This window comes from Antennarius striatus, chromosome 9 (genome assembly GCF_040054535.1).
Source record: "Antennarius striatus isolate MH-2024 chromosome 9, ASM4005453v1, whole genome shotgun sequence".
NCBI classification, from domain to species: Eukaryota; Metazoa; Chordata; class Actinopteri; order Lophiiformes; family Antennariidae; genus Antennarius; species Antennarius striatus.
Window position 1 is genome coordinate 6,317,501 of NC_090784.1, and position 17,192 is coordinate 6,334,692.

General features: G+C 38.2%; 1 long non-coding RNA gene across 1 annotated transcript in view; it reads left to right on the forward strand.

The window, feature by feature from the left end:
* The window catches only part of LOC137601601 (uncharacterized), a 48,860-nt gene that overhangs the window by 15,541 nt on the left and 16,127 nt on the right, over window positions 1-17,192 (forward strand). The window contains exon 3 of the long non-coding RNA XR_011037074.1: window positions 4,179-4,346. This is a non-coding gene — a long non-coding RNA (uncharacterized lncRNA). The remainder of the gene's footprint in view (window positions 1-4,178; window positions 4,347-17,192) is intronic.

Sequence of the window (17,192 nt, forward strand, 5' to 3'; positions counted from 1 at the left end):
GGAACAGGGAAAGAGAAGCTGATGCGATATAGATTTTCTGCTGATATGATTATAAAGAACGTGCGATGTCAGATTAAAGCTGGAACTGATGAAAGATAGTCATCAATCAGCAACGTCTCCTGAGTGGCTGCGAGGCATGACATGGCTGTCAAGATGGAGGAATATGGTGACTCATCCTCTCCTAATCTCCCTTTCCTGGCCGATTGATCGGGCTTTCATATCCATTAGCCTGGCTTTCATAGCTGGGGTGACGAATGACCAGACTACACACGACAATACTGCAAATCTAAACAGAAAAACAGTCATTCAAGCAGTTTGAGGAGGAGTCACCACACCTTAACAACATTTCAATGACATTGTGATTATTTGTGAATATTTATGCAATTTCTATACATATGGTGTCTACATGTGGAGTTGTATTATACATATATTAGATTCACATCAGTTTCCATTCACTGAATTTAAATGGTAGTTATTTGTTTTGTCAGGAATTCAGTTTAACTATGTTTGCATGACATTTATTGTGGTTTTGGGTTTTTTTGTGTTAGCTTTTGTTTTGTTTTGTTTTTTTGCTAAATTTTTGTCCATCTGTGATTTGTAATAAACACTGAGGTGGCTGAATAATTGCTGAATAAGCAACAGGGTTTTAAACTGGAGATCACTCATATCCTCATTGCCTGATAATGCAATGCCAAAATGTTGGTAAAATAATTTTTAAACACATACTCTGGTTATTTTCCTGGAGTTCAGTCATTGTGATCAAATATCAGATTGCAGAAATGGATATTTTAGGGTTAAAAATTAAATATGTTGTCAATGATTAGTTTGCAAGAACTTCCAGCATGAAACACTTTGCAAGTTGGAATTTATGTTTATTAAAATTGTTTCCTCATGTTCATAAAATTGAAGCACATTAAATTTTTCCCAAAATGTAACTTGGAATTGATTGGAATATAAATGTCGTTTTATAGGACCGGTCTGCAACAGGCTGACGTTAGGTGAGTTTTGATCACTTTTGTCCAATTGTCACTGGTGCCAGTCAGGGAAAAAAGAATGAGAACAATTTATTTATTTATTTATTTTTACATAACTTGTGGTTTATCCAGGCTTACCATTAGTTTTAGTAGTTAGTTGTTACTTTTCTAGCTGTTTTTTTTTTTTTTTTTTTTTGGTTTTGTGCAGTGAATACATTACACAGAGCTGAATTCTGAATTGTGTGACTTCTATTTGTGTGTGGAACACATGTTTTTTGTTAGTATAGTAATTTTTTCATTCTTGCTACTTCATAAACTTTTTCCTTTCATTTTCTTTGTTGAAATGAATCTGAGACAGAATCCATTAACGTGTGTGATATCAGGTACAGTCCAACAATCACTCCCATAGTTTTCTATGAAGACATCCTCACTAAATCAGGTATTTTCATCCATTTCACTCGTTGGTGATTTCCGACAGTGATTCAACTCTGTGGGATCTTATTGTGGAATGATTATCCTCAACACTTTCTTTCAGCTTGAATACCCTCTGCCATACCTCTGTTAAAAAAAAAAGATACGCATGAGAAGAAGCTGACAAAGAAATCCAAACGGGAAGGAGAGAATGACAGAATTTAATAAAGTTCAACAAGGCAGAAAGGATTGCACAAGCAGTGAATAGCAATTCAGCTTTTTTCCTCCTTTACAACTTCTCCCTGCTTAAACACTTTTACACCCGCTCCTTTTATCTGCGTCTGCATTCACTGACAGAAGAGTAGCTGGACACAGTGGGGAAACGCTCATTCTGTTTTTTATTTGAATGTTGACCGAGGATGGCCACCATCTGTGCAAACTGTCTGACTCCATGGCTCTCATGCATCTCTAGCAATAAATATCAGACAGAGCTTTACGCCTCCTATAACGCACGCATCTCGGCTCTACACTGCCACTACTCTCTGTATTGCTGCTCTCTATGGTTGACGCAAACAGAAGAAGTGCTTCTTTTCTCATAAAACCGCAGTTTCAGCATAACATCATCTCACACCCTTGTGTCCTATTTACTGTGGCATTTGGTGCTTTTGTTTTCCCAATTCTTCATCATAAAGATCGAGACTTTCCAGAAATCCAGCCTACACTTATCTCTGGGTACTTTTTTTATGTTTTACCGAGCAACTGAAAAGGCTTCCACTAAGTTCAAACACAAGGGGAGTGGAGGAAATGGGGTAGATGACATTGTTTCAGTGATATGGATGTGCAACTTAAAGACAAAAGTGGTGGTTGAATGTTGTCATGTCAATAAGCCATCAGTCGCACTGCTAACAATAAGTTAATGATTCCCCAGCAGTAATACATTTATGAATAGAGAAGTGTCTCCTGCCCAGCGGGTGTGACCATTAAAACTGTGCATGAACAAAATAATTGTGATTTGCAGATAAAATCCACTTCAGAATGGGATTCCGACTGAGGAATTGTTGAAAGAGCTGTAATTTTCCACTAAAATGTGACTCGCTGGAGCCCTGTGTGTGTGTCTGTGTGTGTGCGTATGTGCGTGCGGGTGTGTGTGTATGTGTGTGTGCGAGCGAGAGAGAGAGAGAGAGAGAGAAAGAGAAAGAGAAAGAGAAAGAGAGCAGTGGGGAGATAAAGTGTGTCTGTATTTGCACTAAACAAATTAAATCCAAGTGACTACATTTAGTGAGGAACAGTTTCTTTGTTTAAAGTCTAAGACAATGATGCTATTCACCTTATATAAAGTAGATGTATGACTCTTGTTCTAAAACATCATGTAGAGTCTTTGGGGAACAAGGTGATCTGTTCTGATGTTTAATGCAACCACAGCAATTTCCAAATATTTTTATAAGTACCTATTATACATGTTATCTGAAGATGTGGTGTCTAAGATGTAAATTGTGTTGCAGAGACATGCTGTAAAGTCATCACCCAACCACCGTCTAGTTACATGAGTTTGCACCTATAGAGGCCATAATAATATAGTGTGAAGGTAGATGAAGTGAACACAGAATTCACAGTGATTCAAATTTCTCTACATTTTTAGTCCAATAATAAACCAAAAAAAAAATGCTTCAGAACAACCAGTAACTCTCCCATTCACATGTGTATCAAATTAGTAATTGTTTATTAGTAGTGATTCATTATTGGAAGAGAAAATAAGAAAAATAAAATTTGACGATGTGATATTTCCATCATAATTTCCATCATATTTTTTTTTTGTTATTAATGGTTTAACAAACATGCCACTGAGTTGTGTTGTTGAATCAATTTCAGGCAATTATCTAAAGATAAATACAAAAATAATCTTAAACTAAGCTTCTAGGAACTGGCTAAACATGCGGAACATATGAATGTCGTGTAAAGGAGCCTTTACCCCATGTAGACATGAGGAATCTCTGACTCCACATAAGTCACTGCAAGTGTTAGTTGTCTTAGAAACAAGTTGCTATTGAATATCTCTGATTGGCAGTGATCTGGTAAACCAAAGAGACCTAATCAAGGAAGACGAATATATCAGTTTGCCCATACATGTAAGCCTGTCAGCAGGCATGTCTATATACAAGGATAAGGCCGTTCTTTTGGTGATTTGGCCGACTAATAAAAAGTCTAGACACCAACTAACATGAATTTCCCAAAAGAATTAGTGTCATCAGTGTGAGAGCCCTGAGCTGCACTCCGGGGTGCAGTTTAAAATACTGTCTTTTAAATCAATGCTCACCTCTCCACTCTTCTTTTAATTGAACTTTGTTGCCTCCTGTCTCAGACACTTTGTGTAACAAACCAGGTCTTTGCTGAAATCAAGCTTTTCAAACTTCTGTCTGTATTTAATTGTGACCAGTTGCACAGGATCTAGCAAATTTGATTTTCACAAGCCAATATTTTCTTGTTAACTAATTTTTTCCTCTTTTTTTTAAATTTCCTGCATAATTCCTTATTAGCAAGTATAAAAATAAATTAGCACTTTAATGCTTAAGTGTTTTGCCTGAACTGTGTGCAGAATGATGATGTTCTATCAGAAAACAAACAGCACTCACATCGACTGTGGTGACTAATGACTGGAGGAGTATGTTTGATGCCTCAGAATTGGGAAACGAACAGCAACACCAAAACAAAATAAATGTAGCAACCAAGACATATTGAGGTCATTTAGAAATGGTTCTCTTATTAACATTTTTTTTCATCCTTTTTACTTTCAAGTATTGGCAGTTTGGAGCAAAGTCTACGCAAAGTGTCTCCATCTATCTCGCTGGCTGGGTTTCCACGCCGATGTTATTGACATAGTAAATTAAAGGAGGCACACGTCAGGTAGCTGACAAGGTCTGATGCATCAACAGGAAACTTAGAACTGCCGCTCTGTCACAATGGGTGAGTATTATTTATTTTTGCTTTTGACCCCAAAGTGGAACTTGTCATGAAAAATGTATTTTTAATGGATGTACAAAAATACTCCTGATCTATTCAATTTATTATTCCGATCATTACTATGGAATTTTATTTGATTAACCACATTTATAGGACATTTTAAGAATGTTATCATGAACAGCATGAAGTTATATATATATATATATATATATATATATATATATATATATGTATGTATGTGTGTGTGTATATATGTATGTATGTATGTATGTATATATATATATATATATATATATATATATATATATATATATATATATATATATATATATATATATATATAATATAACTAACATGTATTTTCTTTGTCTGTCAAAGCTACACCTCACTTCTAGCGTTAAAGATCACTTTTGTCAGACAAGTAGAAACCTGCAATTTACTTCATAGCAAAATTAGGTTAAAAATAAGTGAAAATTCTGCACTTTTGCATATCAACACTTGACCTTATTGTGTCTTACAACAGCATTTACCTGCGGTGAAAAGCCTCTTAGTTGTTCCACTTGTAAAAACTTTCCAGTGAAACTTCAGGTCAGGAATGCGATGTAAAAAAAATTTTTTTTGTATCGTCTGTTTCTGTAAGAGGAATTATTTGTGCCGGTTCCAATTCTAGTGTCCTTCTGCAGATTATGATTTATGAGTTGCAACTATTGTGTGACACAAGGTCTTTCGTTTTTGATTATGCTCTGCAACACTTTCATTTCTGAAGTGTATCTGAGGCGAGAGTGCTCTGCATATTACAGACTATAGTTGATTGTTGTTGAAGATGTTTGCTTTTTGTTATATGATCACGTTATGCAACATATTTTGGCATAAGATGAATTTTTTTATGCCCCTTTTGAAACAATCATGGAGGCTGAAAAACTTTAATCGCTTTGAACTGAGGATGTGCATCAATGAGGGACTTGGAAAAATACTTTTATGTCAGAGCTTGGATCCTCTAAATGGCATGGCAAACTGCCCTGGTTACCATGGTTATGAGAGGGTTTGAGAGCACATTAATCACAACGATTTAGGTTTCTTTGTCTTTTAGTTTTCCAAAAAAAACCCCAGAATTGCTCAGACGTCCTTTATTAAGCTGATTTATGATGTCCAATATCTGTGCGTGTAGATCATGGGAAGTGACTCCAAGAGGTAACAGTTTATGAGTGAGGGAAGAGAGGAGCAAACATTCTCTTTCCACGAACGCCTTGGTTGTCCAACATGTGTTTTAGTGGAACACAGTTATGTTAGGGCTAGAATTTTGATCTGCAGAATTTTACAAGTAATCATGCCAAATCTCACAGCATTTGGTTTAGTATATATTTCCCACATTTGTTCTTTTTTAGGGGTTATGCTGTGTCATGAGTGGATATAAATGCATGAGAGAGGCAACATGGATGCATGTTTTATAGCTTAATGAAGATGAAATGTCTTGGAAAAGCTGTGGCATCAAAGGGTGTATTAATTTGCTACAATGGCCACATTTGGCTCCTACCCAGCCCCTTGTTAATTGTGCAATCTGGAACAAGTAGATGATGTCTGATGTGGCTGCACCCAGACTCTTGAGTAAATGGAGCTCTTTGTGTCCACACATTTTACCTATGACAGGCAGCTGATAAAAATAAGATCATGCATAAAGAAGTGTCACTCTTGCTGTTGTCCTCCTTCTCAGCAGTGATTTTTTCCCTCTTCTTTTTTGGTCAGAGACAGCAGATTGATGATGGTGTGACAGAATGACATTGCATTCTGGGAACCCAGGACTATGGCCATAAATCCAAGGCAATTCAGCTTTACAATGGCCTACTGTCTAGCCATCGCTGGGTAGGAGGTTGTTACTGCATCACCCCAGTGAGCTGCTAGGGTACAACCATTCTGCTTTCTCGAGGGGGAGTTAAGACACAAGGGGGAAATAGTCTGGGATGGTAATGCATTATGAAAATCTAATAGATCCAAATAGAAAAAGAAAAAGATGTAGAAAAACGTCTTTGGGGAGTGGAAATTTCCCACGCTCTTTCAGCTATAAAAAAAAAAAGCACTATGATTATTTTCAAAATCTGTCATCACAGCCTCAACTGCATTAGAAAGCAAATGAAATACATGGACAAATAAACACTCCAAGTTTCTTATTGACCTTGGAGAACCTGTGTTGTGAGTACAGCTCAACCAGAAAAATCAGGAAATAAAAGCAGCACAACTTTACATTGTTGTCTCAGCATCCCCATCTGCTTTGTCTGGTTAATGATAAAATAATAATAATAATAATAAAAATGACTCTTAAGACATCTAAAATTCAAGAAATAGTTTCTTACCTTTTGTTCAGCTTACTGCTAATGCATGGACGTATATAATGACTGAAGATGGTTGTGAATGGATGCTGTTTAATTTCAATGGGTCAGGAGAGTCAAGAGCTACTGCTCCATTGGTATCTGTCCATCCATGGTGATGGCTTTAATTTCCCTAACACAATGAAGGCGAATGTTGCTTTAAAATATTAAAGAGCAGCAAAGTGGCTCGAACGGAAACTGTTGATGGCATGTTGAATTATCTGCAGTGAATGTAGTCACAACTCTTGTCACTTCACTGCTTTGAGTAGCACAAATAATTCCACTCACCTCTGTTTTGTGTAGAGTGTCTTCAGATGTCACTTAAATTAAACCAAAACAGTTGCACGGCACATGTGCGTGTGCATGATTTGCGTAAAGCCACTCTTTAAAACACACAAAGGACTGTAAAAGCAATTAAATCCACATATTCTGATCACTAACCAACACTTTCCTCCTCAAGAATAAACAAGCACAATCATTGAGGTGAAAATATGTTAGTCGTGCATCTGGTCACCACAGAGACCCAGAGAGTCCTTTTGGTTGTGCTGGGTGCCATATCTATGGAGCTGGAAGCAGCTCTCCAATCGTCTTCCTGCACGGCCAAACCAGCAATCCTTGTCATCTCCCTGGTGGCAGCTTAGATTTTTCAATTTTTGGGTTAATTAATCAAAACTGATTTCTTTTCTCATTAACTATGCAGTTGGTTTGCAATCTGCAAAATCAATGTTTTACAGATGTTTCCCTGGGTTTTGTTTTTCGAGACGGTGCTGATTTTTATTGGGTATAGATTTAAGAGGGTGCTGAGGGATTGTGAGTTAACTCAGCCACATGCAATCACACGGACACAGCCACAGATACACTAAATGCATAGTCTGTGTAGTCACACTCTTGCATAAACACCAATACACTACAAATGCAGCAGGAAACAGGCACAAACACCAAACCAGGACTCCTTCTTACTCCCTTTTATGACCTGGGATCTCAGCGAAAACCCTGTTTCGTATGTAATCCGTTCATTTATCTGATGCGGACGCCAGTTCTGCTCTGTCCTCCATTTTGGTTTGCCTATTTGATCATTGCCAAACCCAGAGGGTTGAGCCACACACAAACTCTCTCTCTGGGTAGCACTCTTTAATCACATAACAGCTCCTGGTTCTAGTTCCTGTTGGCTGTAAACAAATGTAATGTTGCATTTCCTGCAGTCTAGACATAACAACTAACCTGGCAGAACCAAAGAGGGGAGTGATTGCGGTTGCTAAGGAGTGGTTGGCACAAGTCGGCAACAAACCAGGCTTGGAGATACAGAGTATGAAACATTCAAACAGATGCAGAGGTGCTCTTGATCTTTAGTTTTATTTGACCTTTGCATCACTAGGGAGGGTGACGCATCTTTAGTAAAGTGAATTGTTAGTACTTGTTGTGTTAAAAACAGATTTAAGATTCTCCTCATTCAAACCAAAGAGTCATAAATGTATTGAAACTTGATAGGTGATCATTTCACATTCCTGGTTGAGGAAATGTTTCGTGTAAACTTTTTGGATCCTCAAAATTGCCCTTAATACCATCTGCTGAACAGTTGTGTATAGTTGTATCTCCGTGGGTGTGACTGGTCGCCTGCATTTCTGTGTACACCAGTCCCCACCCGCCGTTCCACTCAAATACACAGGAAAAAGAAGATGAAGCAGAGGAGCATAAGAGCCCAAACAGAAATTATTATTGATTTAATCACATAATCAGCTGCAAACACTTGAGGCCAAGATAGCAAATCCATAACAGCCTCCCCACATAACCACCCTTACAAATTTACCATCAAAGCCCTCTGCGCACACACTGCAAACACAGGAACCAAGGGTCACCTTCAGTCGCAGGGAAAATATTGACGTTCTTAATGCGTCTATATGTTTTTGAGTTAAGCGTTATCAATCACCGATAAGGGCCCAATGTCTCTGAAACATAACTGCTGTGACAGAGGGATTACAACATCACTTTTTTTGTCATAATCTAAGCATATCTTTTCAGACAAAAGGAGAGGACGGTAAAATCAATGTTGTCAGAGGCAGACATTTCCCACTGTGGCTGCTCCAGTCGCTCTTAGGTTGAGACACAGAACTGCTTTTCTACGCTGTGAGACATCAAGATTTACCATAACAAAAGTGTTTCTTTAACCATTTAAAAAAAAGAAAGATTTTATTTAAAATAATTTATTTAATGATCTTTCATTAAAAAAAAAATCCCTGAAAATTTACAACAACTGTAAAACTCCACATACAATTGCGTTCAAATTTCTTCTTTCTTCTTTTTCTTTCGGCTTTTACGTTAAGGGGTCGTTACAAAAAAAAAAAAAAGATTTTTCAGCCTATTTTGCGTCCCTAAATTGTGCATACATTAAACCTGTGAATTGCCTATATACAATATTAATGAACACAGTTACAGGTTTTCATTTTAACCTCAGTCTCTACCGATGCTGTCTGAAAATCTCAACGTGTGTTTGAAAGATGATTGATCATGTTACAGGGCTTAAAATTTGGTTATCACTATAATATTATATTATGATTCTGTAAAGTCACCATGGAATATCATCTGTTGATTTCTTCTAGTTATCTTGACAATATTTTAGTTCTTATTTTCAGTGACAGCATTTTCTAGTTGTGTACGAGGGAGTTATAGGGAAAGACACAGCAGCCAGGAAACCAGAAGGTATTCCTGCTTATAACTTTAGCCTCACTGTTGAATGTTCACTGACAGCATTACAGTTAGCATTCAAAATTTCCACTACAGTGCCCCCTCACGCATTCACGCATCAACGCTTGTGACTCCACCTCATCGTGGATTTTTGGTAGGCAGTCACCAGATACCATACACGCATTCTATTGGCTGACGGCATCCAAAAGTGTGCTCTGCTCCGTGAGTCTCGGACATGCGTGAGACACAAAAATGGTTTAAACAGTCGATCAGAGTGTTGGAAAAGGAAATACAGATAGAAGGTGGTTTAATATCAGTATGGGGAGGGTTCATAAACGTTTAAATTGCTGTAAATAATAAGATAAATAGTTCGTCGCTGTATCACAGAATTCATTAATCGCGTGTGGTTCCTGGAATGCATTAACCGCCAGGACTGTGGGCGCACTGTATTTTATCATAAAAAAGAAAGAGAAGAGTCATGAATTTTTTCTTCTTCTTCTACATATTATCTGTATTTGTTATCAAAAGGAAAACATCATTTTGGGAGTCAGTAACACTAAATCTCTAACATGTGCCAAACTCCTCTGTTTGGCACATGAAGAGCAATGACTGGTCTAATCTTCCCTGGCTATAGAACGATGACTTTAATTCAGATTTGAACACTCCCTTAACATCCATCTCTCCAGCGATCTATCCATTCAGTTGCCTATCCTTGTCCATCTAGCCCAGGGCTATAGAAGCCTAATTGTTTACCAAAGGGTTGCGGCTCATTTGCTCCTGGAGATTGGGCCTAATTAACACTAACTTGTCTGAACACAGAGGAGTGCTGTCCACTCCACTTTAATCTAATCTGTACTCTTTCAAAAAATAATGAGATCATTTACACCTCATTAACGAGCAATGTAATGCCTGGGAATTAATCATAATGATTGCTTATCATTTCACTTTGCAATATTATCTCCTCTAATGAAACTGTTCACACAACTGCCAAGAGTGCCTTAATTGGTCGTATGAAATCACAGAGCACCCGGCAGCTTGCCGCGACGTGTGTGAAGTTCTAATTTGCATGGGTAGAGTGTGTATGTGTGTCTGTGTACGTGAGGGGGGTGGCATCAGTTAGGAAAACATACATTCATTCACACACATACACACACACCCACCACACACACAGGCACAGTGAGGTGCATTAAAAAGTAATGGGATTCTTGAAGGAAATGTGTAGTTTTTACTGTATGCAGAGAAAGATATACACAAAACAAATAATTTATTTGACTGCTTTACACACAGAGACACACACACATGCAAACACACACACATACACACATACAAGCTGTAGCATTACACTACACGTTACTCTCAAGTCATTGTGAAACAGGAGTCTTGAACTAAATGTACGCCACCGGTGACCGACGGTCCTCTCCTTGGCACAAGATCCATGCCAGTGGTGGATGTGATTACCCAAGTTACATGCAATCCAGACTGATCCCAGCTTTGTGCTGCCACCTTGAAGCAGAGACATGAAGAACACCCATCTAATATTCCAGCTGTTGAAATGAGCCCTCCCTGTCCACTGTATATACATCCAGGTGTTCATCTCCAGCACCACCACTCCCTTGGAGGGAGGCGACATTTCAAACAGCGTGGACCACCTAAAGAGGCCATGCTTTACTGGAGGGGAGAGAGCAGGGAGGCTGCTCCATAGCCCGGCTCCCTAGGCTTAGAAGGGCTTAGGTGCGGATGTCATTTGCTCTTTTTCCCTGGACAGAGTGGCTAGCTGCTAATTGTGGCCTGTGGTCTGTGAGTTTAGCTTGTGTAGCCGAAGAGAATAGATTTGCTCAAATTGAAATTTGAGTAGTGTGTCTGGAAATCGTGGTGATTTCTACTCCACCATGGATGCAGCAAAACACAGTTATAATTCCCTCAGGACCAGTATCAGCATTCAAAGAAATATTATTATTTTGTACATTAACTATGTAAACCTCTATCTGATCTCTTGTTTTACCCATTTCACTGTTCAGTAGATCATTTTTGCAGACATAAGACCAGAACCAGCTGAAGTCCAAGAACAACACAAAAATGAGAAATTAAGAAGTAGGGATGAGCGAGTACAACACTATCTGTATCTGTTCAACCATCTAAATTATCTGTATCCATAGCTGTACTCGTAATGGGTGGGGCTTAAATCGGAAGTGGGTATGGTTTGACCAGGAAATGGGTGGGGCTTAATTTGCTTCATTATTTTAAGTCGGAAATTGATAAGGATTGATCAGAAGTTGTTATATTTATTGTTTATTTTAAAACTATTTACAGAACAGCCTCAAATTTGAGATTCAAATCAATGTTTTTGATCACAAAAGTAAGAGAACTATACAAGTTTTTTATGAACATGAAGTGCATTAATGAATACAGCAAACGCAATAGGAAATTATGAACTACAAAGTATGCGTAAACAAGAATTGTCATCCTCGACACAACTTTCTAATTTTTCCAATTTTTCAACTTTGTAATTTAATTTTTACGATCAAAATGTTTTCTTTTCTTTTGTTTTATTTATTTATTTTTACCACCTAATGTTCTTGCCATTGTTTTTCACACTAAGTTAAACAATTTTGATTAACACTAGACCTCCCAAGACAGTCATTTTGACTGCTTTCAAAATCTGCTATGTCATAACTTGGTTTTAAAAAAACATATGTACCAATAGGAGCCTGACTTTTCTTAAATGTGTGTATATTTTACTCTGACATTGTTTGATCATTTAAATTTCAAAACACAAAAGAGATCTGAGTATTACTACCCAGAACTACCATAGGCAGTCATTTTGACTGCTCAGACATTATTTGTAAATAATTTGGATTATCATTAAAATATCCAAGAATAAATTGGTGGAATAGGTAAAAACACATCTTTACACTAAATCAAAAGTACAATTATTGAATGTTTTATTTATTTAATTGACACAACATAGATTCTCTGCAATTACACATCCAAATTCTAACTTTGAAATAAAAACAAATGTATCCTGCTTCAAAATAGGTTGGTGCCATCATTAGACCTTAACAATGAAAATTATTAATTATTATGAACAATCCAACATGCTGTGATGTGTACCAGCCAGCTGGAGACACTGATGTTACGGAGCCAAGATGGTTTGCTCATGGCTCCCAATCACTCACAGTCAACACAGGTAACCTGTACCTTCCTTGTGCAGCTCCCACTACCTTATGAAATTTGATAAAACTATCCTTTGCTTTATTTTCTTACACATTCTTCACTTGGCACTGCCTTCTCCTCTCCATCTTCTGCTGCTCCAAATGGGGCTCTTGCACCATCATTTGTCAGGCTTTTGCTTTGATGTGTCCTGAGCAACTTTCTTTTGCCAGTCACATTATGAGGTTCCTCTGTGACATCATCGTATTGATGCACTTCTTGAAGGATCGAAGCACTTATGGCAGCCAGGTTAAGAATATTATGAAACACCACCAATGGCCATCATCATGTAGGAGCTTACACTGAATATTTCCTGCCCGTTTGATCAAGCACATCTACTCCAACCTTGGTTCTGTTGTACTGTACGTAACAGTCTCCAGTTTAGCCTCGTGGCCACTTGTGATGTTGACAGATGTGTGGATTGTGATTAGAACGGAGACATTTTTTCTTGGTTAGCATTGATAGACTGTTAGGTTTGCACTGTCACATTTCAGCACCTCTTTAGTGTGCAGGGCCCTTTGCTCCTCTACAGATGGAGCAAGCTCTTGTCTACTCTTAATTTACTGGACCAACCAGGCTGGTTTTCTTAGCCTTTAGTGCCTTAGAAAGTTCAAGAGAAGTAAAGAAGTTATCAGTAGGTATATTTCCCCCCCTCAACACAAGTTACCTGTATTGAATGTGGGTTAGGGTTAGCTACAGGGAAGCCATGTACAGAGAGATCAGTCAATGTCTGCGTGTCTGTGCGAGAGTGGGGGGCAGCGACACTGGCTGCAGTCTCTGTTTTGATTTTTTTTTATTTGATGTGATTTTTCTTTTTGTCTATTGATTTTTTGATTTGTCACTGTATTTTCCTATTAGCCATTGTGATTTGAACTTAAGGCCCATGAGGCTGATTCCCTGAATCTGAACTCCACTACCCAACTCCATGACCTAGGCTTTACCTTTATCTCAACTGTAATCAAACATTAGAGTCATGAGGTAATTACAACATTTGTAAAGGTTAGTCAGACCCAGACAGAAAGGATGGCATTGGTATTTATCAACTCAAGAATACACCAGCAGTGATGTAAATGTGACACTTGAGCAAAGAAGCTAGTTTTCTCCCCTTTGCTCATTAAAGTTGAGGTCATTGGAGCAAAGTTTGTCTGTTCAAATCAGTTCAAGGTTTACTTGAGAATCACACAGTCAATGTGTAAATGATCTAAAGACATATTCACCTTGCTATTGACCTCTATGGAAATTCCTCTTATTATCAGATTTCGTTAATTAAGACTTTTAAAGTTAAAGTAAGTTTGTCTGGATGCAGTTTAATAAAGTACAAGCTGTTCCATCTGCTACTTTTGGCCCTTTTTTTTTCAGCATGTCTGTGACACTGAAGCTAACATTTATCTACTGGTATTGGCAAAGGAGTCAACCACCTACTTTTGGAGTTAATTATAACTTGCATAGAGGCACACGTTTTGATGTAAAATGGTATTAGTGTACTCCTCGCCCACTATCAATCCTCCCTGTCATACCCACTCGTCTCTCTCGCCATTCTTCATTGTGAAGTTAACTGTCAGATCCTCTCCGGCTTATTAAAGGAGTCAAACGCCTGCGCTGCCATAACCACGTGCTGATATGATTTATTCTCTTCCCCCAGAGGACCCTTCTAATGAACAGAGATGTATGCTCGGAAGCCCTGTACATGTAACCTCCGTGTGCTCAGAGGACAGCCCTGCTGTAATATGATAAGTGCCTTGTCGATAGGCTGTATGATATGCTAATCATACTAAAACACGGTGCCCCAGGCTCTCTCCTTGTTTGTTTATGAAGGCTTGACCTGAGGGAGAGCAATAATCGGCTTTTCTCTGAACTCTCTAACCTGGGGAGCCAAGGGAACCGCCAATCACACACATTTGAGTCCCATAATTCCCCCCACCTCTCTCCCTCCGTTCCCCCTCAACCCGAGCTGAAATGGCAGATTTATGCAAACAGCGCGGTGTGCGCATTTTCCTGCCCACATTTGTCCGGGGCGCATGTCAAGCACTCAAATCATTAAACTAATTATTAATTGGGACTGACGTGAACAAGCTGTCAGCAGCCTGTCAACCTGACTGTTTAGTCAGCTCAGCAAATATAAATATTCACCTGGTATAAGACACATATTACACAACATTATTTTGTCATAAATAAATGTAATGTGCAAATCAATGCACAAACGTACACTCAAACATATGTTTCAAATGGATTTATAAAATATAGATTGCAGTTAAGGTACATGTATACTGAATGATAATGATAAGAGGAATATGAAGTGTTATCAGTTGTCTAAAAAGTACATGACAATAATCATATTTTTTTCTGAATACAAAAGTTGCTTTTCTCATTTATTTTCACACTTTTAAATCCATTTTCATTGCTGTACATTTTTCACCAATCTGTAGCCTCTGTACTCTTGCATTGAATTAAACACAGGCTGAATGACTTGAATCCAGAACACTTTGCTACAACCCAGCATTCTAGAAATCACACGAACAGTCAAGGTCATGACCTCTGTTTTAGTCTCTGGCATAGTCGCATTATAATTAAGATTCAACCTGGCACATCATCACTGTACCATCATGGTCATTATGGTGACAGCACACTAACATATTTAGCACAGAATGACATTTACTACCACACATATAAGAGGCCAGCTTAGCTTAGCTTCAGTGATTCTTGTCTTTGACTTGGACTGCTTCTGTCTGACTATAGATCGACTCCTCCTGAGTGCAGCTGTCCTGTATCTGCAAACATAAGACTGTGCAAATATTTTTGAATGAAAAGAGTGGGTAGTTTGAATGATTTGTGAATGTGAGATGCAGTTTTTTCTTAATAATTTCTAGGCCGAAGATTTAACTTTCCATAAAAAAAAAATTTTTTTTGCTAAATTTTAGCCTACAATCACCTGCATTTTTATAGCAGTGCCCAGCATCATTTTACAGTCTCAGTCTCAAAGTATTGAAAAAGTGCAAATGTGGGTTGGGGTGTAAATCAGTGCTGGGGCCTTGCATCTGTGAGCTAGGAAACAAAGGTTTGTTTGTGTGCCTCAATCACTCTTGCTCATGAAAGCAGACACTTGGAAAAAAAACTCTCTCTCTCTCTCCCTCTCTCTCTTTTTTTTTTTTTTTCAGGGAAACACTCTAAACCAACATCCTGGGTATAAATTTGCAAAATGCAATACAGGCCTGAGTGTGTGTTGAGTAGATGTGGGGTGCATACGAATGGACCTTGTACCCCTTACTCTCTTCCCCTCCCAATAGTATCCCTCCCCCAGCCCCTCTGTTTTGTCATGCAGCCAAGGAAGTGATGAAAAAAAAAAAAAATCAATTATATACCTGTGACGAATGTTGCGAATTCTAGAAATTTGTGTCGACATCCTAAAAATAAAAGGGTTCTTTGCTGCTACCTGCTATGTAATTTTAAAATCAAGCAACTTGTCTTCACAGCGTCAGTTTGATTCAATCCAGACTCTTCAGTGATCTCAAAGCATGACAACGATACACTTGTTGACATGAATAAGACGTGTGTAATGTCACATGACCAACACCACTTGCAGAGTATGGTGAAGAGTGAGTGGAAAAGCAGGGAACAAATGAAGCCTCGGAACTGACACCAGGTCAGCTCGTAGCAGCCCAAACCCTCAGCACCAGGTGTCCCCTGAATTCAAATGATACTCTTATTCATAGACTGCCCCAACTTGTGTATTAAAACTCAAAATTTGCAACTGAATGCTGATATAATCCTGGAAATATATGTCTCCATTAAAAAGTAGCCCATTGGAGGGACAAGGCAGTCTTTGTGTGAGGCTTTATGTATATTTATCAGGACGCTAAAAGGGACCCAGGGATAGGGGTTAAGGAGAGGTGGGGGGTAGCAGGGCAGACTTTCCAACTGTTTACATGTTAATTTAAAACTTAATAGCCCTTGTCCTGGAACTATTTATGCACCAAATGCAAATCTTTTTTTTTTTCTCCATTTGATGTCGTCTTTTTCACAAACACTTGACTATTGATGGAAAAATGCTAATGAACGTATGGAAAGTTTTGTGACAAAATTATCCAGCTAGACTTGAGTGACAGATTCACTCAGTTGACTTGATGTAGCTCGTTCAGCTGAAAGCCAGCATTGGGTCTGACTGCTACAGGTGTCAGTTACACAAACTGTCCTCAAGACAGTATTTTCAAAGAAAGGAAGTGGCTAATCCACAAATATTAACCACAGAGAAAGGGACAGGTTGGAGTCAACCAAACTCATATTGGCTGTGACAAAAATCAGCAGGAGGAGATGAAGCACTTTTAGCCTGTTATATAGTTATTGTTAAAAAAAAAAAAATCAAGTTGCCCTTGATAATACATTTAACTTCTCTCAAAGGGTCATTCCAGAATAAATTGCTGAAATACGCAGCCATTAAGAGACAAAGGTAACTGGAACTGAGCTTTAAGGTTTTTTTTTTCCCATTAGCTAATCAGTCATTTCCATAGAACCCCATCACCAAGAAAAATTACATGCATGTACACATTATTTAGATATTATTTAATCAGGAAATTTAAGCTGCTAAACACCACAATAC